This window comes from Elephantulus edwardii, unplaced genomic scaffold (assembly GCF_000299155.1).
Source record: "Elephantulus edwardii isolate Elephantulus edwardi_28Jun2011 unplaced genomic scaffold, EleEdw1.0 scaffold00099, whole genome shotgun sequence".
NCBI lineage: Eukaryota > Metazoa > Chordata > Mammalia > Macroscelidea > Macroscelididae > Elephantulus > Elephantulus edwardii.
In genome coordinates, this window is record NW_006399849.1 from 2,339,853 (window position 1) to 2,366,268 (window position 26,416).

Here is a 26,416-nt window from a genome sequence, read left to right on the forward strand (position 1 = left end):
TAGAGTAGAGGGACAGCGCAGGAGGGGAAGACCCTCTATGAGGTGGATTGATTCAGTGACTGGGGTAATTGGGATGGGTGTATCAGAGGCAATGCAATTGGTACAATATAGAGCAGGGTTTAAGGTTGTTGTCCATAGGATCGCTATGAGTCACAAATGAAACGATGGCACATAACAACAACAACAACAACAACCCCTCCCTCCACCCATCAAATTGTTGTTTCATGTATTTTACAGGTCTATTATTTGATGGGTAGATGTTGACAAGGCTATATCTTCTTGATTTACTATGCCTTTAATTATTACATAGTGTCCTTCATTATCTTTTATCATGGTTTTCATCTGGAATTCAGAGATTAGTATTATCACTACGTTTTTATGCATGTAATTATTTGCTTGGTATAATTTTTTTCAGCCTTTTATTTTTAGTCTTTTTCCTCATTTCTTTGATATGTCTCTGTAAACAATATTTTGGTGGACTTTTTTTACAAATTCTGCTACTCTTTTTCTCTTAACTCATGAATTTAAGCAATTCCCATGAAATGTGCTTATTGATAGGCCAAGTTTCGTCATTGCCATTTTGTTGTGTTTCTTTTTCTATTGTTTCTGGTTACATCGATACATCTACTTTCCTTTGGTGTGTCTATGTGAAGGACTTCCCTTAGAATTTCTTTTTGAGTTGGTCTTGTTTTCACAAATTCCTTAAGTTCCTGCTATTCTGCAAATGGCATAATTTCTCCTTCTTATTTGATGGACAGTTTTTCTGGGTACAGGGTACTTTGCTGACAATTTTTTTCCTTCAACCTTCTCTATATGCCATACCATTGTTTTCTTGCTTGTGTGATTTCTGCTGAGAAGTCAGAACTCAATCTAATTTGTTCTCCTTTGCAAGTGGCACTAGTTTTTATCAAACAGATTTTAGTATTCTACCGCAAACGACTCGAAAGCACATAACAACAACAACAACATCCTTATCTTTGTTTTGGAGAACTTGACAATGACGTCTTTTTTTTTAAGATAGGAAGAAGATTTATTAACCTACAATATGCAGAGAACTCAGCCTTACTTACTGAAAGAGAAGAATGAAGTACTTTCTTATGAGGATAAGAACTACTGCCTTCAGCGTGAATTTTACACTTCAACATAAAACAAAAATCTTCAAAGTTGTACCAGTAAGCAACATCATAAGTAGTGGTACAAACTATTCAGTATGCTTCCATAAAGATTCATAATATTGGGAACTTACACATTGCATTCTACTCTGTCATAGAGGGCCTTTGAATCAGGCATCTAATGAGACTGCATATAGATTTCTTAGAAATCAAGGATTTTTCCTTTTTTGGGTACTATTATTTGATCAGAAAGAACTAAAGATGAAAGTTTTGTTATTTTTAAATATATTGTTCCTTCTTCAATGTTAAAGCTTCTCTGAAGAAATTGGCAAAACACAAAGTTCCAAGAATTGATGGCATACCAGTTCACATATTTCAACAAATAGACACTGCCCTGGATGTGCTTACTAAGTTGTGCCAAGAAACATGGAGACTAAGTTGCACTTGATCCAGACTATACTCTTCGCAATTACTTGCTATGTGTCAGAAAGCTGGACAATTACTAGGGATGATGGAAAGAGAATTGATGTCATTGAGCTGTGGTGCTGGAGAAGAGTATCGAATATATCATGGACTGCCAGGAGAAGAAATAGGTTCATCATAGAGAGGGTGAAACCAGGCTGCTCTTTGGAAGGAAGGATTCTGAAGCTTTGACATACTCTGGACATGCTGAAAGGAAAGGGACATCGTTCTTGGAAGGGTGGAAGGATAGAGCAAGAGAGAAAGACCCTCGATGAAATGGATTAATTCAGTGAGTAGGGTAATGAGTGTAGGTGTGTCAGAAACAGTAAGGTTGACACAGGACAGAGCAGATTTCGGGGCTATTGGACATAGAGTCACTATGAGTCACAAGCAACTCAATGGCACACAACAACAACAACAACAACAACAACAACGAGTTCAAGTTGTGTAGTCTATACAATGTTGCACTTCTAAGAAAAATCCACCAATAACTCTGAGGGAAGAGGATGGGCACTCTCATAAATACAATCTTGTGTTGCTGAGTTTGAGTTAACTTGATGGTGTTGAGTTTTAAATTTTTTACCTTCTGCTCCAAACTTATTTAAGATTTAATGCTATCTTAAAGGCCTGGGTTTTTATATTATTTGACATTTTCAGGGGTATAAAGAAAAAAAAAAGGCATAAATAATGAACACTGCATTGTAACAGATGAAGAAAAGAACTGTTTAAAAGGAATATATGAGTAGGCATTGTTTGTATGACAAAAGTCTACAATAAGAGGTGCATTGCAAAGTGGACTGGAGAGGGAGGAATCTATGCAACAACGAATATATATATATATATGGAGTAGGGACAATGTGCAAAAAGGAATGAATGAAAATTCAACTTTTCTGTAAACTTTAATTAAAATCACAATTCAAAAAAAGAGAAAGACAATGATATGTCTTGTTGCATTACTTTTGGGTTTAGTCTGGGGTTTCCTGAATATGGATTTCCTCATTCTTCATGACACCTGGACATTTTCTTGTAGTACTTCTTCTACAATTTTGTCAATGGTTTTCTGTTCTCTTAGTGTTCTGGAATTCAGATCATACATTTTTCCTTCTGATGTTCTCTCACATAATTCTTATGTTTCTTCATTTTCGTTCTAACTGACTCCTCTCTGCTTTTTTTTGCTCTGAATGAATTGGCGAAAAACAAGGCTCCAGGAGTTGACGGCATACCAATTAACACATTTCAACAGAAGCTGCCCTGGATGTACTCACTAAATTGAGCTAGGAAATCTGGAGGACAGCCAGCTGGCCAACTGACTGGAAGAGATAAATATTTGTTCCCATCCTAAAGAAAGGTGACCAACAGAGTGTGGAAATTATCGAACAATATCATTGATATCACATGCAAGCAAGATTCTGCTGAAAATTATTCAAAAACGTTTGGAACAATATTTCAACAGAGAACTGCCAGATGTGCAGGCTGGATTTAGAAGAGGTCATGGTACTAGGTATATTATAGCTAATGTTAGATGGATCTTGGCAGAAAGCAGAGAATACCAGCAGAATGTCTATCTGTGCTTCATTGACTGTACAAAGGTTTTGACTGTGTGGATCACAAAGAGCTATGGCTGACTCTGAGAAGAATGGGAACCCCAGATAGTGCTAATGTGAAACCTATACTTGGACCAAGAGGCAGTCGTCAGAACAGAGCAGGGAGATACTGGATGGTTCAAAATCAAGAAAGGCGTCTGTCAGGGATATATTTTGTCTCCATACCTTTTCAATCTGTATGCAGAACAGATCATGCAAGACACTGGGTTGTACAAGGAGGAATGTGACATCTGGACTGGTGGAAGAGTCATCAACAACCTGTGTTATGCGGATGACACAACCCTGCTTGCTGAAACTGAGGAGGACCTGAAGCGCTTGCTGCAGAAGGTCAAGGGACTGCAGTCTTCAATATGGATTGAAGCTCAACTTCAAGAAAACAACGATTCTCACCACTGGGCCAATTGGTAGCATCAGTATGGATGGTGAAGAGATTGGGATAGTAAACAGTTTTAGTTTACTTGGTTCCACAGTCAACACTCTTGGGAACATCAGCCAGGAAATCAGGAGATGAATTTCATTGGGAAAGTCAGCTGTGAGGGACCTCTTAAGGGTACTGAAGAGCAACGATGTCAGGCTGGAGACCAAGGTGAGCCTGATCGGGGCTATTGTCTTTGCAATTACGTGCTATACATCAGAGAGTTAGACAATGAATAGGGATGATAGAAAGAGAATTGATGCCTATGAGCTGTGGTGCTGGAGAAGAGTGTTGAATATACCATGGACTGCTAGGAGAACGAACAGGTTTGTCCTGGAGAGGGTGAAGCCAGAATGCTCCTTGGAGTCAAGGATTATGAAGCTTCATCTGCCATACTTTGGGCATGTTGCAAGGAGGGACTGGTCCTTGGAGAGGGACATCGTGTTTGGCAGAGTGGAGAGACAGCACAGGAGAGGAAGACCCTCGGTGACATGGATTGATTCTATAAGTGGAGTGGTGGGAATGAGTGTGTTTGAGGTAGCGAGGTTGGCACAGGATAGAATGGCGTTTAGGGCCCTTGTACATAGGGTCGCTATGAGTCACAAGCTACTCGACGGCACATAATAACAACAACAATAACAACACTCTTCCCATTGCGGTTTTTGTATTCCAGCTCACTGGCTTGGTTTTTCATCTCCTCTGTTTTTTTTTTTTTTTCACTCTAGCATGTTGGAACTGGCAGACACAGAAGAATTAAATGAAATAACATATGAGCAAGACCCTACGGTGATGAAGGAAGAAGTTCAAGCTACTTTGAAGGAAATAGCAAAAAATAACACACACCCCCCCCGCCACCCAGGAATAGATGGTATACCAATTGACATATTTCAGCTAACAGATGTTGCCCTGGATGTGCTCACCAAGTTGTGGCAAGAAATCCGGAGAACAACCACTTGGCCAAATGACAGGAAAAGATCTATATTTGTTCCCATTCCAAAGAAGGGTGACCCAACAGAGTGTGGAAACTATAGGACAATATCATTGATTTCACACTCAAGCAAGATTCTACTGAAGATTATCCAAAAAAAATGACTGGAACAGCACATCAACAGGGAACTGCCAGAAGTCAAGCCTGGGTTTAGAAGGGGTCGTGGTACTAGGGATATTATAGCTGATGATAGATGGATCTTAACTGAAAGCAGGGTATACCAGAGGAATGTCTATATGTGTTGCATTGATTATGCAAAGGCGCTTGACTATGTGGATCATAACAAATTGTGGCTGACTCTGAGAAGAATGGGAATCCCAGAACACTTGATTGTGCAGGGCCCTCTTCAGAGTACTGAAAGGCAACCAAATCAGTCTAGAGACTAAAGTGCATCTTTGCAATTACTTGCTGTGCATAAGAGAGCTAGACAGTGACTAAGGAGGAAAGAAGAAGAAATGCTGTTTTTGGGTTGCAGTGCTAGAGAAGAGTCTTAAACATAACATGCAGCACCAAGAAAACAAACAGGTCTGACCTGGAGAGGGTGTAACCAAGTTTCTCCTGGATTCTAAGATAATGAAGCTCTGTCTCCCATACTTTGGGCATGTGGACAGGAGGGAGTGATCCTTGGAGAAAGACATCATTCTTGGAAAGGTGGAGGACCAGTGAAGGAGAGTTCGAGTCAGTGAGACTGGCTCAGGATAGGGCCGGCTTCAGCTCTGTTCCTTGGAGGGTTTCTATGATTTGCAGGAGATTTGATGGGGCATAATAACAGTACTGACTGAAAGGGTAATAACAGTATAAGCTTTCATGTTTCCATAAAAGTGTCTGGATAGAGTGTGACATAGTTGAGAAGCAGCCAGTCTATGATCTAGTCTACCTTTCCTGGAGAGAAGTAGGATGGTCCTAGATAAGAAAAAGGTCAAAGATGACAGGCAAAGAGGTCTAATCTTGTAAACACACTAATGATAGAACTCCTAACACACTAAATGGATTTTGCTAGTGGGAAAGTACTTACCCATGGAATGCTTTTAACAGAATACAAGAATACACTTTGGTGTCTAGGATTTTTTAAAGTCAACAAATCTTATGAATTTATGGAAATAAATCTCTGGAAAATGCCATGTAAGTCATGCACATATTTTAGTACAAAATGGAGATTTTTCAGAGGCTTTTTTGGGCTAAGCATTTCCTTCTGGTTAAGAAGGTGCTTGCCTACCTTTCTTAGAGATCTCATCTGTTATTCTGTGCCAAGGCACTCTGATACGGGTAGGAAAAAACCTAGGGAGCTGTGCTTGACATACTGAGCCTCTTTATTCTTTAACTATCCTTCTTGATTATTTGCTTCCTTAAAATTTCTAGCAAAGCTCAATGTTGCAAAAAGTCTCTTATTTTGTTATTTGTTATCTGAATACATGTAACCTTTATTCATTTTCCAGCTCTAAGCAGCATAGCAAGTGATTGAAAAGATCATGACCTGAACTGCCACACCTTAGCCTTTAACAACATTTTTCCTCAGCTCTTTGGAAAGATCCTTGACAGTGGATTTGTCAATTGCAATATGTATACTGATTTCCTGAGTATTGATAACAAAGGTGATGATTGTGGATCCAAGTAAGATGAAATTATTGACAATTTCAATTGTTTTTCCATCTATTGAGATGTTGCTTATTGATCCAGTGGTATTTTTTCTTCTTGATATTGAGATGTAATCCATATTGAAGCATATATAGTCTTTGATTTTCTGCAGCAAGCTCTTCAAGTCCTCCACACTTTCAGCAAGTAAGGTTGTGTCATCTTCTTAATACAGTTTATTGATGAGTCTTCTTCTGATCCTGATGCCAAATTCTTCTTTATAGAGTCCAGCTTCTCAAATAATTTGATCACAATATATGTTAAAGATGTGTGTTTTTTTTGTTGTTATATGCTATTGAGTTGATTGCAACTCACAGTGATCCTCTGCATAACAGCTTTGAACCCTGATCTATCTTGAGCCAAGCTTATTTTCTCTGACACACTTACATTACCCCCATTACCTTATTTGCTAAGTCAATTCATCTTATCCAGGGTCTTCCTCTCTTGCACTATCCCTCCACCCTTCCAAACATGATATCCCTTTCCAAGAACTGATCCTTCTTTGCAACATGCTCAAAGTATGTTAGATGAAGCTTCAGAATCCTTGCCTTCAAGGAGTAGCCTGGTTTCACCCTTTCCAGGACAGACCTGTTTGTTCTCCTAGAAGACTATGGTATGTTCAATACTCTCCTCCAGCAACAAAATTCAAAGGCATCCTTATTCATTTTCCAGATTTTTGACACATAGCAAATAATTGCAAAGATCATGGCTTGTATCAGGTGCACTTTAGTCTCATTGCTCTTCAGGACTCTGGAGAGGTCTTTGACAGCAGATTTTTCCATTGCAATTTATCTTTTTGTTTACTGGCTGCTTGTGTGTTGATTGTGGAGTTAAGCAAACAGAAAATATTAACAATCTCAATCTCTTCACCATCTATTGTGTTGCTGCCAGTCAGCCCAGTGGTGAGAATCTTTGTTTTCTTGATGTTGAGATGGAAGGCTCCAGTCTTTGACACTCTGCAGCAAAAGCCTTAAGTCCTTTTATGTTTCAGAAAGCAAGGTCTGCATAACGTAGGTTATTTATAAGTCTTCCTCCAATCCTGATGCCACATTCCTTCTCATAGAGCCCATCCTCCTGAATAAACTGTTCTACATATAGATTGAAAAGGTATGGCAATAGGATGCATCCCTGGCATATACCTTTCCTGATTTTGAACCATGCAGTGTTTTCCTGCTTTGTTATGATGACTGCCTTATCATTCTTCTCAGAGTTAGCCACAGTTTGTTTTGGTCTACACAGTCAAATATCTTTGCATAGTCAATGAGACACAGGTAGACATTCCTCTGGTACTCTCTTCTTTCAGCCAAGGTCTGTCTTACATTGACTATAATATTCCTGGTGCCACACCTCTTCTGAACCCAGCCTGCACATCTGTCAGTTCTCTGTAAAGAAACATATAACTCTCCCTGATGTACAACTTTTCTGATTTTAAAGCATATAGTGTTCCCTTGTTCTGTTCGGGCAACAGCTTGTTGGTCTAGTTAAAGGTTTTGTATGAGTGTAATTACTTGGTCTGGAATCCCTCTTCTTGTCAATGTTAGGCATAGTTTGTTATGATTCATACAATCAAATGCCTTTGCATAGTCAATAAAGCACAAATAGACATTTTTCTGGGGTCCTGTGGTTTCTATTAGGATATATCTGACATTAGCAATGATATCTCTGATGCCACAGCCTCTTCTAAACTCAGCTTGAACTTCTGGCTGTCTTCTGTCAATATGCTGTTCTACCAATGTTTTTTCATGATATTCAGTAATATTATACTTCCTTATGATATTAATGATACTGTTTGATAATTGTTAGGTGCTGTCAAATTGAGTACGACTCATAGTGACCCTATGAACAACAATTCTTTTTTTTTTTTCCAAAGTAGATAGGATTTATTTTCAACCCCTGTATCACAATTTTAAGAGACAGAGGCTAACGTGACAAGGGCAAGGGACATAGTTGATGTGGCAAAGTATACAATCTCATTCTGAACCTTGTTCTATCCTGTGCCATCCTCACACTTCCTTTCACACAAAAGCCCATTGTAGCAGTCACTATATCAATCCACCTGGTTGATGGTTTCCTCTTCTTTGCTGACCCTCCACCCTTCCTAGCATCATGTCCTTCTCCAAGAAATAGCCCCTCCTAGCAATTTGCCAAAAGTATGTGAGGCAAAGCCTTATCATTCTTTCCTCCAAACAGCACTCAGCTGCACCTTCTCCAACACCTATCTGTTTGTTCTCTTAGCTGCCCAAGGGACATCCAGTGCTATTCTCCAATACCACCCCTCAAAGGTGTCAATTCTTTTCCTGTCATCCTTTTCATTATCCAGCTCTCAGATACATAACAAGTGGTTAGAAAGATTATGGACTGAATCAGATGCCTCAAACTAACATCCATATTCCTCTATAATTTGAAGAGGTCCCTAATTGCTGATTTTCTCAGTGCAATGCATCTCCTTATTTCTTGACTGCTGGTTGTTAATTGTGGGTCCAAGCGAGATGAAGCTGTTGACAGTTTCAATCTCCTCTCCATACATCATGACACTGCCTGTCAGTCTATTGGTAAGAGTCTTTGTTTTCTTGACATTGAGATGCAATGCTTACTGAAGGGTGCATTCCTTGAGATTCAACAACAAATACTTCAAGTCCTCCTCATTTTTAGCAAACAAAGTTATGTCATCTGCATAACACAGGTTATTAATGAGTCTCCCTCCAATCTTGATGCCACACTCTCCCTCATAGGGTTCAGATTTTCAGAAAATTTGCTCAACATACAGATTGAATAGGTATGGCGAGAGAATAAAACCTTGGCTTACTCTCTTCCTAATTCCAAATCATGGAGTGCTTCCCTGCCACATTTTACAATAGCCTTTTGGTTCAGGTATAGGTTCCATGTAAGTACAATTAAGTGTTGTGGAATTCCCATTCTCCCCAATGCCTACCACAACTTGTTAGGATCCATATGGTCAAATGCCTTTTCATAGTCAATAATGCACAAATAGACATTTTTATGGTGTTTCTTATTTTCAGCCAGGATCCATCTGACATCAGCAAAGATATCCTTGGTGCCATAGTCTCTTCTAAATCCTGCTTGAATTTCTGGCAGTTCCCTATTTATGTACTGTTTCAGTCATTTTTCAATGATCTTCAGTAGTATTTTGCTTACACATGATATCAATGATATTGTTTGATAGCTTCCAAATTCAACTGAATCACCTTTCTTGGAAATGGGAACAATATGGACATCTTCTAATCTGTTGGTCAGACAGCTGTCCTCCAAGTTTCCTGGCATAGACTGGTCAGTGCATCCAAGGCTGCATCTGTTAATTGAAACAAGTCAATTGGCATTCCACCAATTCCTGGGGCCTTATTTTTTGCCAGTGCCTTCAATGCAGCTTCTACTTCTTCCTTCATTACTATTGGCTTTGATGATAGAAGACCAGAGGAGTTGTGGGAGGATATAAAGGATATCATTCATGAAGAAAGCAAAAGGTCATTACAAAATAGAGGAGAAAGAAAAAAATAAAAGTAGATGTCAGAAGAGACTCTGAAGACTGGACTGGAGCATTGAGAAGCCAAAAGAATAGGAAACCATGTTGAAGTGAAACAGTTGAACAGACGATTGCAAAGGGCAGCATGGGAGGACAAGGCAAAGTATTGTAATGGAATGTGGAGAGAGCTGGTAGCGGAGAATAAAAGGGGAAGAATTTGCTCAGCATTTCTCAAGCTTAAAGAACTGAGAAACAAATTTAAGCCTTGTGTCACAAATAAGATGCTACGGGCAATATATTGAATTACCTAGAAAGCATAAAAAAAAAAAGATGGGGGGAATACATAGAGTCATTGTACCAGAAATAAAGAGTCATTGTACCAGAAATAATTGATTGACACTGAAAAATTTCAGGAAGTATCAGAATATTGTCTATCTGTGCTTCATTGACTATGCAAAGGCTTTTGACTGTGTGGATCACAACAAGCTATGGCTGACTCTGAGAAGAATGGGAATCCCAGAACATTTGATTGTGCTAATGTGAAACCTATACTTGGCCCAAGAAGCAGTCGTCAAAATAGAGCAAGGAGACACTACATGGTTTAAAATCAAGAAGGAGGTCCGTCAGGGATGTATTTTGTCTCCATACTTTTTCAATCGGTATGCAGAACAGATCATCCAGCATGCTGGGCTGTACGAAGAGGAATGTGGCATCAGGACTGGTGGAAGAGTCATTAACAACCTGAGTTATGCAGATGACACATATCTGCTTGCTGAAACTGAGGAGGACCTGAAGCACTAGCTGCAGAAGGTCGAGTGCAGCCTCCTATATGGATTGAAGTTCAACATCAAGAAAACAAAGATTCTCACCACTGGGACAATTGGCAGCATCAGTGTGTATGGTGAAGAGATCGAGAGAGTTAACAATTTTAGTTTACTTGGTTCCACAGTCAACACTCTTGGTAACAGCAGCCAGGAAATCAAGAGATGAGTTGCATTGGGAAAGTCAGCTGTGAGGGACCTCTCAAGAGTAATGAAAAACAACAATATCAGGCTGGAGACTAAGGTGCACCTGATCCGGGCTATAGTCTTCACAATTACATGCTATGCATCAGAGAGTTGGACAGTGAATAGAGATGATAGAAAGAGAATTGATGCCTTTGAGCTGTGGTGCTGGAGAAGAGTGTTGAATATACCATGGACTGCTAGGAGAACGAACAGGTTTGTCCTGGAGAGGGTGAAGTCGGAATGCTCTTTGGAGTCAAGAATTCTTAACCTTCGTCTGACATATTTTGGGCACGTTGCAAGGAGGAACTGGTCCTTGGAGAGGGACATTATGTTTGGCAGAGTGGAGGGGTGATGGAGGAGAGGAAGACCCTCGATGAGATGGATTGATTCTGTGAATGGAGTAGTGGGAATGAGTGCGTTTGAGATGGCTAGGTTGGCACAGGACAGAACAGTGTTTAGAGCTCTTGTACATAGGGTCACTAGGAGTCGTAAGTGACTCGATAGCACATAACAAGAATAACATCCTATCAAAAGGAGCCAGTGTTTGATAATTGTTTTGTTATGTACCATTGAATTGACTGCAAGCCTATGTGCAGCAGCTCTGAAGCCTGCCCTGTCCTGAGCCAGTCTCACTGATTCTGGCACACCAACTTCCATTGCTGAAGTTACAGTATCAGTCCATCTCATTTGGGGCCTTTCTCTCCTGCACTGTCCCTCCACCCTTCCAAAAATGATGTCTTTCTTCAAGAATTGGTCCCTCCTGGCCACATGACCAAAGTATGTGAGACAGAGCTTCAAAATCATAGCCTCCAACAAGAAACTTGGTTTCACCCTCTCCGAGACAGACCTATCAATTTTCTTGGCAATGTGGTTTGTTAATTAGGAAGATATATATTTATGACTCTCATGTTTGAGACCTTGACCTGTGCTCTGCTAGGGCAAATATAGCAAAGCTACTATATTGTTGTAGTGTACCATTGTGTTGGAACCAACCCATAGCCGACCCTCCAGAAGTTTTTCAGAGACAGTTAATCACATGGGAGGAGATTGCCCATCCTCCGGTGGAGCAGCTGTTGGCCTCGACCAGCATGCCTTTGAGTTTGCAGTGGAGCTTCTTGCCACTAGGAATCAGAGCTCTTCCAAGTACATGCTTCCCCTACAGTAAGCTTAAGCCTGAGGCCAACTGATTCTAGGTCTGCGGGTCAGCAGAACAAGATTTACTGGAAAATACTTATCTTCTTTGCAGCAAGTGCTCAGTATTCCTGCTCCATGGGCGGGGAGCCCATAGCTCTATATTCTATTAATCTCTGGTTCTCTGTTACCACTGATGCCATCTTGATTGCCTTGTAATCTTCTGTTTCTTGTCCATAAGATTTCTTCATTCTCAAGCCCATTGTTGTAGTCACTGTGTCAATTCATCATTTTGAGGGTGTTCCTTTCTTTTTCTGGCCCTACCTTTCTCTGCATAATGACTTTTCCCCATGAACTGGCCCTTCTTGACAAATGCCCAAAGTAGGTGATATAAAATATTCCCAACTTTACCTCTGAGGAGCACAGAGGTACTTCCTCCAGGACAGATATGTTTGTTCTTTGGCAGTCCATGGGATATTCAGTACTTATTCAACACCACAATTCAAAAGCTTCGATTCATCTTCAGTGTTTGTTATTCAATGTCCAACTTTCAGACGCATTGGAATACAGAAAAGAACATTGGGGATACCATGGTTTGCATCAGGTGCACAATAATCTTTAAGCTGACATTCTTGTTCTTTAGTAGTATAAAGAGGTCTGCGGTAGCAGAGCTCTCCAATGAAATCTACTTTTTTAAAAAATTTCTTGACTGTTCCTACCATGGATGTTGATTGTTTATGTAAATAAAATTAAACAATTTACAAGTTTGATCTTTTCTCCATCTATCATGCTGCTGCCTTTTGTCCCAGTGATGAGGCTTTTTGGTTTTGGATGTTGAAATGTAATCCAGACCAAAAGCTGTAGTCTTTGATTTTCTTCAATAAATATTTCAAGCCTTTTTCAACTTCTGTAAAGTTGTATCATCTGCATAACATAGATTACTAATGCCTTTTCCTCAAATCCTGGTGCCACATTCTTCCTCATATATTCAAACTTCTCTAATTATTTGCTCATTATATAGAGATTGAATAGGTATGAAGGGTGCAAACATGATGCATACCTTTCCTGATTTTAAATTATGCAGTGTTCTCTTGTTCTGTTCACACAACTGTTTCTTGGTCTATGTGTAGGATTCACATGAGCACAATGAAATTTTCGGAGATTCTCGTTCTTTTTTATTGTTATACATAATATAAAAAAAAATCCATGCAGTCAAATGCCATTACATAGTCAAGAAAACACAAGTAAACATCTTTTGGGGCTTTTTTGCTTTCAGCCAAAAGCCATCTGACATCAAGAATGATATCCTTCATTCCACAGCCTCTTCTAAATCCTGCTTGATTTTCTGGCAATTCTATGTTAACATACTGTTACAGGCATTTTTTAAAAACAATCTTCAAAAAGGTTTTACTTACATGAGATGCTAATTATTTTATTAAATAATTTCCATAATTTGTCACCATTTTTCTAGAAGTGGGAACAAACATGGATCTCTTCTAGTCAGTTGACCAGGTAGCTGACTTCTAAATTTTTTACTGTAGACTGCTGATCACATCCAGGCTGCATCTGTTTCCTGAAACCCCTCAATTGCTATTGCATCAATTCTTGGGTCCTTATTTTTTTGTGAATGCCTCCAAAGCAGCTTTAAATTCTCCCTTCAGTACTGTTTGTTCTTGATCACCTGTTGCTTCTCGAAATGGTTTAATCTTTTTGATACCAAAAAGAACTGGTGATAGAATATCACTGTACCTCGAAGAGAAATGAAGTCCTAACGCATGCTTTGACAATGACGAGCTGTGAAAACATACTGAGTGAAACTAGTGCCCAAATGACATATATTGTATGCTCGCACTTGTATGAAACAGGCAAATGGATAGAGACAAATGTTTATTTTCAATTACCAGTGGAAAGAGGAAGGTGAACAATTGCTTAAGGGGCATTAATCTCTGTAAATGATAGTAGAAGAATTGAAAGAGGATACTGATGATGGCTGTGTAATGTGATGAATTTAAACCATATCACTGGATTCTACCTGTAAAACCTATTGAATTGGCACATATCTTGTTATAGATATTTTTACCACAGTAAAAAACAACCACCACCATGTCTCTGTCTATACTTTAGTACTGCTTCTCTTCTCCAGTTATACCCAATCAGGCAAGGGTCTGTTTCCAAGGAGTTACCTTGCTTTCTGCCTCAGTACTGCCTTGTGGACTTATTTTTGCCCACAAGAAAAACAAGGCCACAGTCAGGAAATAAGGAGATGCATTGCACAGGGAAATTCTACAGTTAGAGACCACTCCCAAATTATTGAGGAGTAATGATGTCAGTTTGAAGACTAGCGTGCACCTGATTCAGGCCATCATCTTTCTGATCTCTTGCTATGTATCTAAGAGCTGAACAATGAATAGGGATGGCAGAAGAAGAATTGATGCTTTTGAGCTGGGTGTTGCAGAAGAGCACTGAACATGGACAGCCAAAAAACAAATATATCTTGGAGATGGTGCGGCCAGAGCTCTTTGGAGGCAAGAATGATGACGGTTTGCCTTAAATACTTTGGGCATATGGTTAGGATGGGTATTCCTTGGAGAGGGACATAATGCTGCAAAGGGCAGGGAGTCAAAAAAGGAAAGACCTTCAAGCAGGTGAATTGACACGGCGACTGCTGCAATGGCCTCTTGTATGTTAGGAAGTGTGAGGATGGCATAGGATAGAATAGGGTTCAGATCTTTTGTTCATGGGGTTGCTATGAGTCATACTCATCTTGATGGTACCTAACAACAACAATGCCTTGTCTTTTAGATGTGATGGAGACTCGGAATGGAGGGAATGGAGGAGAGACCTTGCTAGCACCATCACTGCCCTCATTTATAGAAAAGCAAAGATCGTTCTTATCCACACATCTGATTTGCACATAAATCACAAAATTATATCATGCCTTTAAAAGAAAAAGAAAGATTCCTTTAATAATTTCCATCCAGTACATAAAGCAGTGGTTCTTTAACCTTCAAAGGGCTAAAAGGAAAAAAAAAATATGTAGATCTCCTTTCTTCATGAGCATCAAAGCAAAGCATATGCAGCCTATTTGGAGAATGCAAATGCCTCAAGCTGTAGTATTTCTTTCACCAGCTCTCAGCAAGTGGCCATTTAGTCTTAATTGCTCCTCACAGCATAGTCCAATTAAGAATGGGCATCAGCAGGGCAAGGGCTATTTGTTAATCCATAAAAGGTATGAGAGACAGTACTTGTTTTGCCTGCGGTTTTTATTCACATGTTTGGGTGAAAATCTAAACAGCTGGAACTCTCGGCAAGTGATATGTGTTTGTATTTAATCTGTTGGTTATGGGTAAGACAAGTGTATAAATGCATGTCTCTCTCACACGCACATACTTCACAAAATAAAACTTTTTCTTTCACTACAAAGGAAAAGTTTTCTAAGACATTACTGAAACATACCAGAGCGTGATATTTGAAATAATAGCAGGAGAGAAGGGCAGATCTAGCTTAGAGGAGAAAACCTTTAACCAAAGCTAGTTCTGCAACTTGATGATTGCTTTAGTTCCTTGGGAAAGTATTTTCTCTACTAAAATGCAAAATATCCATAGGAAGCATCATTGTGAGTTGCTGTTGTTGCTGTTTAGTGTGCTTTGTTTTTTCCTTAGAGATTCTATTTCTTTCTTTTATTTTATTTTTTTTTTTAGAATTTGTTTTCTCTTTATCATTTTGATGTCTATGGGGAGGTCTACCATGGTTTTTTTTTTTTTTTTGCCTCCAGAGACAGGATAAATTTACAGGAATTGCAAGTGTGGGCATAGAGATGCGCTCTTATGATATTAGGAAAATAGGCAAAAATGAGAAAGAAAATACATATATTATGTTATTGTTATGTATCATTCTGTTGACGCGAACTCTGCCTTATCTTGAGGCAATCTCCCTATCTCTGACACACCTGACCTCATTACCCCAATCACTGTGTCAATCCATCTCACTCAGAGTTTTCCTTTCCTGCACTGACCCTCCACCCTCCCATGGATGATATCCTTCTCCAGGGACATGCAACATGCCCAAAGTACGTGAGACAGAGCTTCAAGATCCTTGCCTTCAAGGAGCAACCTGGTTTCACCCTCTCTGGGACAGATGGGTTTGTTCCCTTGGTAGTGCATGGTATGTTCAATACTCTTATTCAGCACCACAACTCAAAGGAATGGATTCTTCTTCTGTCATTCTTAGTCATTGTCCAGCTCTCTGATGTGTAACAAGTAATTGTGAAGACCATGGCCTGGATCAGGTGCACCTTAGTTTCTAAATGTACATTATTACTCTTTTACATATGCCGTTGTTATGTACCTTGAAGTTGTTGCTGATATTGTGTGCCACTGAGTCAGAGTTGGCTCCTATCTGACCCTCCAGTGGATTTTCAGAGGCAGTTTAATAAAATGAGAGGTGATTGCCTGTCCTTCTCCCATGGAACAGCTGATGGATTTGAACCATGTACTTTCAGGATTACAGCACAACTTCTTACCAGTAGGCCACCAGAGCTCCCTAGGAAGCAACTTATAGCTGAACCTCTAGTGAGTTTTCAGAGACAGTAATTCACCCACGGGAAGATTGCTCATCTTTGTCCTGTGGAAAAACTTGTAGATTTGAACTACATACCTTTGGCTTAGCATCATGGCTGTGTTTTTCAGAGGAGAGCATTGAAAGACACATCAATGCTTGGTTTATTGGGGGTTCTCATAGGATCTCTGTAACCAAGTATATTGTCTGGAAAAGTCAGGCTCAGGAAGCACTGGGAGTTTAGAAAACATGCTGGGGTGGGGGAGAAAGACAGCATAGATTGAAACATACATTATGGAATCCTTTTATTAAGCTTTAAACAGGAAAGACAAAACAAAGATTCTTGAATGAAGGAAACATCAGCATGATGTTGAAGGAGTTCTCTAAATCACAAGCATTTATGCAATTGAAGACGAAGATAATCATCACCATGTCAAAACTGGTGGCAAGTACGATCCATCACTATTGCAGGAAGGACTACAGAAGTGAACAAAGGACTGTGACTGGGATGCATGTACAAGTTCAGATTAAAAAGCTTGTAACATTGATTCTGAAGTGTGTTACTTGACTTTGTGGTGAGGGAGTTATGAGTCATGACCATGTAGGCTTGAGGCACCAGGACCTCAATTTTTCATTTAAACTAAGGAGCTCTGGCATGGGAAACTCTGTTGTAGTGGTTAAGGAATTACATTGCTAATCCAAAGGCATGTGGTTTCAAGCCCACCTGCTCTGACGGAGAAAAAAAGGAATGAGTCCTCCTACATGGTTTCAGCCTGTGAAAACCTGCTGGAGGGCCAGCTATGAATTGGTTCCAACTTAATTACACATAACAACAAATAGGAGATAGTATATAGGAAGACCTGATAGGCTGGTTGGATACTAAGCTGATAAGCTAAAGGTTGACAGTTCTAACCCACCAGTTGTAAGTTCCTTGACTCTTCTCTGTAAATCTAAGGTCAAAACTACCTTTTCCTGGGCTTGTTTGGGAGTTGTAATGTACTTTCAACTCTATTCTTCCTGAGAACATAGTCACATGGCTGGTTTACTGGTGCCTGAACTTTTGCTAAGAATCGACATGGAGTTAGGGCTCTTGCTATCGACCTCTTCCTTCCTCAAAGCAAGTACTTCAGATTCAAGCTCTCATATGAGGTAGAGGGAAAGGATGTTTGATTCTCTTGGATATAAATGAAAGATTTTATCTGTAGCTATGGCTATTTCTTACCTCTTGGAACTCAGTGAGGCTGGACAACAAATTGCCTTTCATGATTTAACATGTTTTCTTGGGCTTTGAATATATACTTATTGTATACATTTCTTGACAGACAGAACATACATTTATTCCCTTGAGTTTTCTCCTCCAATTTCCTCTCTCTATCACCTCACAATCAAAATGCCTATGGGATTTTACTTTATTTATGACACTCTTGGCCTCTGTGACTTTCCCTTTATAAGCATAGAAATGTGAAGAAAGGCCAGAACATTTCTTTACGCATCTGAGTTTATTCCATAGCCATTCAACCTGATTTAACTAGGGCTCCAGATTTTCTTGTTCTTCAGTTTACAGAAAGCTTTTTCCAATCCCATTGGTTTTGTTTCCACTCTGTTGTCAATCATTAAGCAACCTAATTGCATTGAGTAAAACCTTTATGGATTTTAAGAAGGTATCAACTTCCGAATTAATAACCCTCCTTCAGAAAATGCATGAGTCTACTACCTTTTGGTGGCCATTTTTGCTGGCTGCTGGCTTCAGGTAATGATATTTACCCAGCTCATTGAAATGTCATACTGAAGATTGAGCCCTATAAATTACTATTGTGCTCCTGTTATATTGTAAAGATAAAGGTCAGATCAAAGCTCAGGTTTATTCATACTTTTGAAGTATTTCTAAGAGTTAGTAGAAAAAGAAATTATTGGTTCTTTCAGTTAAAAGTACACACAAGTGAAAATTGACTTTAAAAATATTTTTAAATAAAGAAAAAAGAAATATCTATAAAATCAATGGTTCTTGGAATAAAGAAGGCATTGGTTCATCTGTTGATGTCATTGTTAGGTGCTGTTGAGTTGAGTACAACTCATAGCGACAACAGAGCTAAACCTTGTCCTATCCTGTGCCATTTTCACAATCTCTGACACACTACCGCCCATCGCAGCTGTCACAGTGTCAGCCCATCAGGTTGAGGTTCTTCCTATCTTTTGTCCACCCTCTACCTTGCCACCTCTCCAAGGAATAACCTCCCCTAGCAATATTCCTGAAGTATGTAAGATGAAGGTTTACCATCCTTTCCTTCAAGACGCACTCCACCTGTGCTTTCTTCAAGACATATTTGTTCTTTTGGAAGTACATGGGATATTCAGCACTCTTCTCCAATACCATTCTTTGAACACAATTCAAAGGCACCATTTCTTCTGTCATCCTTAGTTATTGTCCAGTTCTCATATGCATTGCAAGTGACTGAAAAGACCATGGCCTGAATCAGGAGCACTTTAGTCCTCAAGCTGATACCATTGCTCCTCAGTAATCTGGAGAGATTCCTAACTGCAGACTTTCCAAGTGCAATATATATTCTGAATTTCTGACTGTTGGTATCAAGGGTTTTGACTGTAGACCCAAGTAAGATGAAATCATTAACAACTTTAATATTTTCTACATCTCTCATGATGTTGACCTTTGGTACAGTGGTTAAGACTTTTTGTTTTCTTGATGTTGTGATGCAATCCATATTGTAGTCTGTATTCCTTGATCTTCTGCAACAAGTGCTCCAAGTCCTCCTCACTTTCAGCAAGCAAAGTTATGTCAACTTCATAATGCTGATTATTGATGAGTTTTCCTCTGATTCTGATGCCACATTCCTCTTCATAGAGTCTAGCTTCTCAAATAATTTTCTCATCATATAGATTGAATAGATATGGAAAGAAGATACAACCCTGATGCACTCCTTTCTTAATTTTAAACCATGTGGTATTTCCTTGCTCTGTTCACACAATAGCTTCTTGGTCTAGGTCTAGGTTTCACATGAGCACAATTTAATGTTCTAAGATTTCCATTCTTCTCTGGTTAGCTATAATTTGTTGTGATTTACAGAGTCAAACACTTTTGCATAGTCAATGAAGAACAAATAAACATTTTTCTCATAATTTACTGCAAGGATCCATCTGATATCAGCAGTGGTACCCCTGGTGCCATAACCTTTTCTAAATCCCACTTAAACTTCATCTAGAACCTACGAATAACCCAGCTTTCTATAGATTTCCTGACAAATTTAAAATAACTGGACAAGTTCAGAAGGGACTGAGAATTGAACTTCACATAGTGATGGCCAAGATGGTCCTCCAGGTTCCTCCTGAATGTTAGTGGCATAAAAGCTCATTATTGGAGCTGTGCACCCTGGAACCCAAGTAATCATAAACACGTGGGTTTTACAGTAAATTATTGATTTCAGAGAGCAATACTAACCAATCCTAGGGCCTACTAGCTCTAAATCAAGGAAGCAGCTGAAGCAAGGAGGAAATGATAAATGGCAATAAGCCCTGAAGGTGGTCCCATGGTGTGGACTGAATGTTGGTGCGCTGCAGGTGGAGAGGTACATGTTACTAGTTATTTGTGACACCAGCTCTTTGAATGAATCATAGGCTGTCAGGGCAACATCTCTCACCAGCACTTAATAAAAAGGTCCCAGACCATCTACATCAAATAATTCCCTTTTATAAAGTTCGGCTTTTAAGCTTTGAAAGAATCGACCAAGCTCACCTTCAATTTTCATGCCCACTTCTCATCCTGAAGGTTTATCTCCACAGGGAGAATGATGTGTGAAGGACTTAGTCTTTCAAAGAATTTGAACTAGAACTTGTGGTTAATCTTTTACTTGACTTATTTCTACGATTTATTCTGCTCTTTCTCTTTTTTAACCACTTAAACAGAATTTCTTTGTCCTTATTTTAACATTCTCCTTCCTGTGTTTTCTTTTAAGGAACAATGTAGTTTCGCTGTAAGGAGTTTTGCTGCCCACCCGAAAGGCACACGATTAAGACCACCAGCTGCTTCATGAGGAGAAAGATAGGTAATCTCATTCTGTGCGATTTACAGCCTCTGAAAACCCACTGGAGCATCAGCTATGAGTCAGTTTTAACTCGATGGCACATAACAGCAACAACAATGCTGTTTTACAAGTTGGATTTTTTAAAAATTATTAGCTCATTTATATATTTATCATGGCCAATCACAAGTGCTTTCTGTTTGGTTGCACTTATTAGATGTGACAAAGAAGATATAGTTGATGTTTGATATTCCTATTTGAAGCATTTATTTGCTAATATTCATCATTATAGTCATGGAAGGAAAAGCAGTATTATTGTTTTGAAGCTCTATTAATAATACACATATTTGGTAGTAATAAATGCATATTCAAGTCTGTCCCAGATTATTACATCCATATGTTAATGTTGCCTTATTTGTCTACATTATGTTGTTTTTATGCACTGCTGAGTCAGAACTGTCTCACAAAGGACCGTCCACAGGATTTTCATTTGGCACATTTCATTATAATACACATTTAATATAATGATTTGTCTTCTCAAGCATACCTTTGAAATCTTATGTTCAGTTCTCTTACTTCCTCCTTTATTCCACTTGCTTGCACACATTCTAGAGCAAGTTTCTAAGTTTGTTCTGACAGCCATCTTGACATTTTTTCCAGTCCTGCTTTTTTTTTGTTATGTGCCGTCAAGTTGCTTGCGACTCATAGCGACCCTATGTACAAAAGCCCTAAACTCTGCTCTGTCCTGTGCCAATCGCACTGTCTCTGACACTCCCATCCCTATTATCCCAGCCACTGAATCAATCCACCTCATAGAAGGACTTCCCCTCCTGCGCTGTCCCTCCACCCTCCCAAGCATGATGTCCTTCTCCAAGGACCGGTCTCTCCTCACAACATGTCCAAAGTATGTTAGACGGAGCCTCAGAATCCTTGCCTCCAAGGAGCCACCTGGTTTGATCCTTTCCAGGACAAATCTGTTTGTTTTCCTAGCAGTTCATGGTATTCTCAATACTCTTCTCCAGCACCACAGCTCAAAGGCATCAATTCTCCTTCTATCCTCCTTGGTCATTGTCTAACTCTCTGATGCATAACAAGTGATTGTGAAGACCATGGCCTGTATCAAACACACCTTAGTCTCCAGAGAGACACCATTGCCCTTCAGTACTTTGGAGAGGTCTCTAACAGCAGACTTTCCCATGGCAATGCACCTTTTAATTTCCTGGCTACTGGTGCCAAGAGTGTTGACTGTGGAGCCAAGCAAACTAAAGCTGTATACAATCTCAATCTCTTCACCATCCATCCTGATGCTGCCAATTGGTGCAGTGGTGAGAATCTTTGTCTTTTTGACATTGAATCTCAATCCATATTCTAGGCTGCAGTCCTTGACCCTCTGCAGCAGGCGCTTCAGGTCCTCTTCAGTTTCAGCAAGCAGGGTTGTGTCATCTGCATAACGCAGATTGTTGATAAATTGTCTCCCAATCTTGACCCCACATTTCTCCTCACTATAGATAGCTGGGTTTATTTCTGGGTTCTCAGTTCTGTTCCATTGGTTGATGTGCCTGTCATTGTACCAGTACCGTGTTGTTTTGGTTACCACTGCTGTATAGTAGGTTTTGAGGTCAGGGAGTGCTATGCCTCCAACTTCATTTTTGTTTCTCAGAAGTAATTTGCTTATTTGGGATCTCTTGTCTCTCCAAATAAATCTGATAATTTCCCTTTCGATCTCCTTGAAAAATGAATTTGGTGTCTGGATTAGTATTGCATGGAACATGTAGCTTGCTTTTGGTAGGATTGTCATTTTCACCGTATTGCTCGGTTTTAAACTGGAAGCTGGAAGAAGAGCACCATGAAATGCAAGTCATTTGCATTTCATCTTAATTTTCATTCAACAAACATTTATTGGTTGGTTATTTATCCAAAATCATTGAAGGAATGGAAGATCCTCAGCGAGATGGAGCGAATGGTGACTGCTTCAGAACAGTGGGCTTAAGTACAGCAGAGATTGTGAGGGTGTCACTGAAATAGGCAAGTTTTCAATAAGGTTGTTATGAGTTGGAGTTGACTTACCAGCACTAAAACAACACCACTTAACACTGTAGTTTTAATTTAGAGATGCCTGTGAAAAATGTTTTTCAGGACTTCTATAAAGAGGTTTTGTTCAATCTACTTAATGTTTGAGAGTGTTTGAGTCTCTCTCTGTGTATGAAAAAAAAAATCATTAATTGCTAGTAAAAGATAATAACTTTGAGAAACATTGTGCAGGTTTTATTTTATAAAGATGATTATAAACTTTGCCTTTTAAAATATATTCAGTTAGTAATGTGGGCTTGCAATATTTCCAAACAGTGAAACAATGATGTTACAACACACATTTTTTTTTAAAATCTAGAAGAAGGCTTTAAAATGGTATGGTCATCCATAGCATTTCTAATGGAGACTGACTATTTAATTCTCTTCTTTGAGGAAACTTGGAGTCTGATAAGTAATATGTCAGAAATGATTACGGAAAAGGAAACCATGAATATGTCCCAAAAGAATAAGTATATCTTTGGGAAATGAAAAAATCTCCTGCATTTCCATCCTGTCACTCGTTAAATTGAGAGCCACTTAGATGAGATCATACCCCATGCAGTCCCCAAGTTTGAAGCTTTACAAACAGATTCACTTCTTTTGAAAGTGGAGGCAAGAGAAGCTACTATTTTCCAATGTCTCTTGAGTGAAGTGTGGAGTAGAGGGAGGTTCACAGAATATAGAGTTGGCTATTGGTAACTTTTCCAGAATAAAAATAACAATACATCTTTTTGCAATCAGGCTGTGGTACAAAAAGCATCTACTTTAGGGATGCTTTGCTTGGAGGGAATATGGAGGCAGGACATTTGGAAAAGTCTGCGGGAGTCTTTTCTGCCTGAGGGTATGGGAACGCCCAAGGCAAAAGTTTTGGGCTTAATTCTTCTCTCCAAACATCACTTCTGAAGAAGAAGAGTAAAAATTGCCTAAGCCCATTTTTTCCCCTCAGAAAAAGTTTTCATTTGAAAAAGTAGCATTGCCTTTATGGTCTCAAACATAAATTCTCTCCTTTACAGCTGGTTCCAACTCAGAGCTCCCCTTTTTAGCAGATCTCTGAGGTGAGCTCTGGCAACCTAGTGGTAAGAAGCTGTGCTGCAATCCTGGAAGCACAGAGTTTGAATTTTCCAGCTGCTCCAAAGGAGAGAATAAGCGATTTCTTCCCTTGATATTAAACTACCTCTGAAAATCCTCTGGTGGGTCAGCTTAGTGTCAGTTCCAACTTGTCCATATACAACAACAAATTATTATTATTAGAAGAAGAAGAATACCTATTTTTCTTCTGTAGACCTGTTGGTATTACTGAGTGACAGAATCCAAAAAGTCTTTTCATTTGTACTGTAATAACCTACGTATTGTGTCATCAGAGCTTCTTGCCTTAAAGGCAAAGTGTATAATTTCCAATTTTCTTCCTCCATAGAAAGCTGTGTTACTACTCTAAGTGTCGCACCTCTATCGTGTTTAGGATTTACTAATGGCTTCATGAAAGAAAAATGGGAAATCTCCTTCTGTGCCTCTGAAAATCCACTATAGTGTCAATTATGAGTTGGTTATGATTTTATGACAAGTTTTGAGTTAATTCCATGCTATCCAGCAAAACTTTCTTTGTCCATTTTTCCTTGGACTCCAAATTCTGAGTTTGAAGTCCTCTCACTATGTGATTCTAACTCAGGTCTTCACTTGCCAGTCTTGTGTGAAAGGATTTCTGTCCTGAACGTAACAGTATATAAAAGATCGGTACTTTTGGAGGATGGAAATAACTAATATAGATTAGTCTTCACTTGACTATTTTGTTAATGGAAAGTTTGCATTTACCACAGTAGTTGTTGTTGTTATGTGCCATCGAGTTGTTTGCGACTCATAGTGACCCTCCGTTCTATTTTGTGCCAAATGCACTCATTCCCACCACTCCAGTCACAGAATTTATCCATCTCATCGAAGGTCTTCCTCTACTGCACCACCCATCCACTCTGTCAAACATGATGTCCCTCTCCAAGGACCAGTCCCTCCTTGCAACATGCCCAAAATATGTCAGACCAAGCTTCAGAATCCTTGACTCCAAGGAACATTCTGGCTTCACCTTCTCCAGGACAAACCTGTTTGTTCTCCTAGCAGTCCATGGTATATTCAGCACTCTTCTCCAGCACCACAGCTCAAAGGCATCAATTCTCTTCTATCATCCCTAGTCACTGTCCAACTCTCTGACACATAGCATATAATTGCAAAAACTATAGCCCAGATTAGGCACACCTTAGTCTCCAGCCTGACATCGTTGTTCTTCAGACTCTTGAGATGTCCCTCATAGCTGACTTTCCCAATGCAATTCGTCTCTTGACATCCTGGCTGCTGTTACTAAGAGTGTTGACTGTGGAACCAACTAAACGAAAACTGTTAACTATCTCAATCTCTTCACCATCCATACTGACGCTGCCAAATTGGCCCAGTGGTGAGAATCTTTGTTTTCTTGATGTTGAGCTTCAATCCATATAGGAGGCTGCAGTCCTTGACCTTCTGTAGCAAGCGCTTCAGGTCCTTCTTAGTTTCAGCAAGTAGGGTTGTGTCATCTGCATAACACAGGTTGTTGATGACTCTTCCACCAATCCTGATGCCACAGTCCTCCTTGTCTCGGAGGATCTGTCCTGCATACAGTCTGTTCTGATGACTGCCTCTTGGTCCAAGTATAGGTTTTGCATTAGCACAATCAAATGTTCTGGGAATCCCATTCTTCTCAGAGTCAGCCACAGCTTGTTGTGATCTACACAGTCAAAAGCCTTTGCATAGTCAATGAAGCACAGATAGATATTCTTCTGGTATTCTTTGATTTCTGCCAAGACCCATCTAACATTAGCTATAATATCCCTAGTACCATTACCTCTTCTAAATCCAGCCTGCGCATCTGGCAGTTCTCTGTTGACATGTTGCTCCAAATGCTTTTGGATAATTTTCAGCAGAATCTTGCTTGCATGTGATATTAATGATATTGTTCGATTCCCGCACTCTGTTGGTCACCTTTCTTTGGAATGGGAACAAATATCGATCTTTTCCAGTCAGTTGGTCAGCTGGCTATGCTCCAGACTTCTTGGAACAACTTAGTGAGTACATCCAGGTCAGTGTCTGTTTGTTGAAATATGTCAATTGCTGTGCCATCAACTCCTGGAGCCTTGTTTTTTGCCAATTCCTTCAGAGCAATTTGAACTTCCTCCTTCATCACCATAGATTCTTGCTCATATATTAGTTCATTAAATTCTTCTGTGGCATCCAATTCATTCTGATACAGTGACTCTGTGCACTCCTTCCATCTTCTCTTGATAATTCCTGGCGGAGCTTTTCTGATCTGAACCATCTAACTCAGGTAACCTGGGGGGGGGGGCACTAGCCAGCCCTGCACCCTGATGCCATTGCTCTAAAAAGAGTTTTTGGGATTTGGGGAGGAGAGACAGGTGGAGCTTTTCTGATCTGCACCATTTAACTCAGGTAACCTGAGAGGGAGCACTAGCCAACCCTGCACCCCGACGCCATTGCCAGAGAAAGAGTTTGAGGCCCTGGGGCCTGCGCCCCTTGGGCCAAGAAATTTCACATCAGCACCTGGCTTCACATCAAAGACAAGCGGTATTAATCCATGAGAAGGCAAAACTGGACTGGAAGTTTAAGAACAAGGACTTTTTCTCAGATCCTTCCAAGAAAAGAAGTTGTACATTATAGCTGTACTTAACAATTTTAAAATGAAGTCATATAAGCAAACACATCAAAAGACAGGAAAAACAGACTATTGACTCTCTAACCCAATATCTCCAGCAAATTGAAAAAGAACAGCAAGAAAACCCTACACCCTTTAAAAAAACTGAAATTATAAAAACTAGAGCAGAAATAAATGAAATAGAAAACAGAAAAACAATTGAAACTATCAACAAAACTAGGAGTTGGTTCTT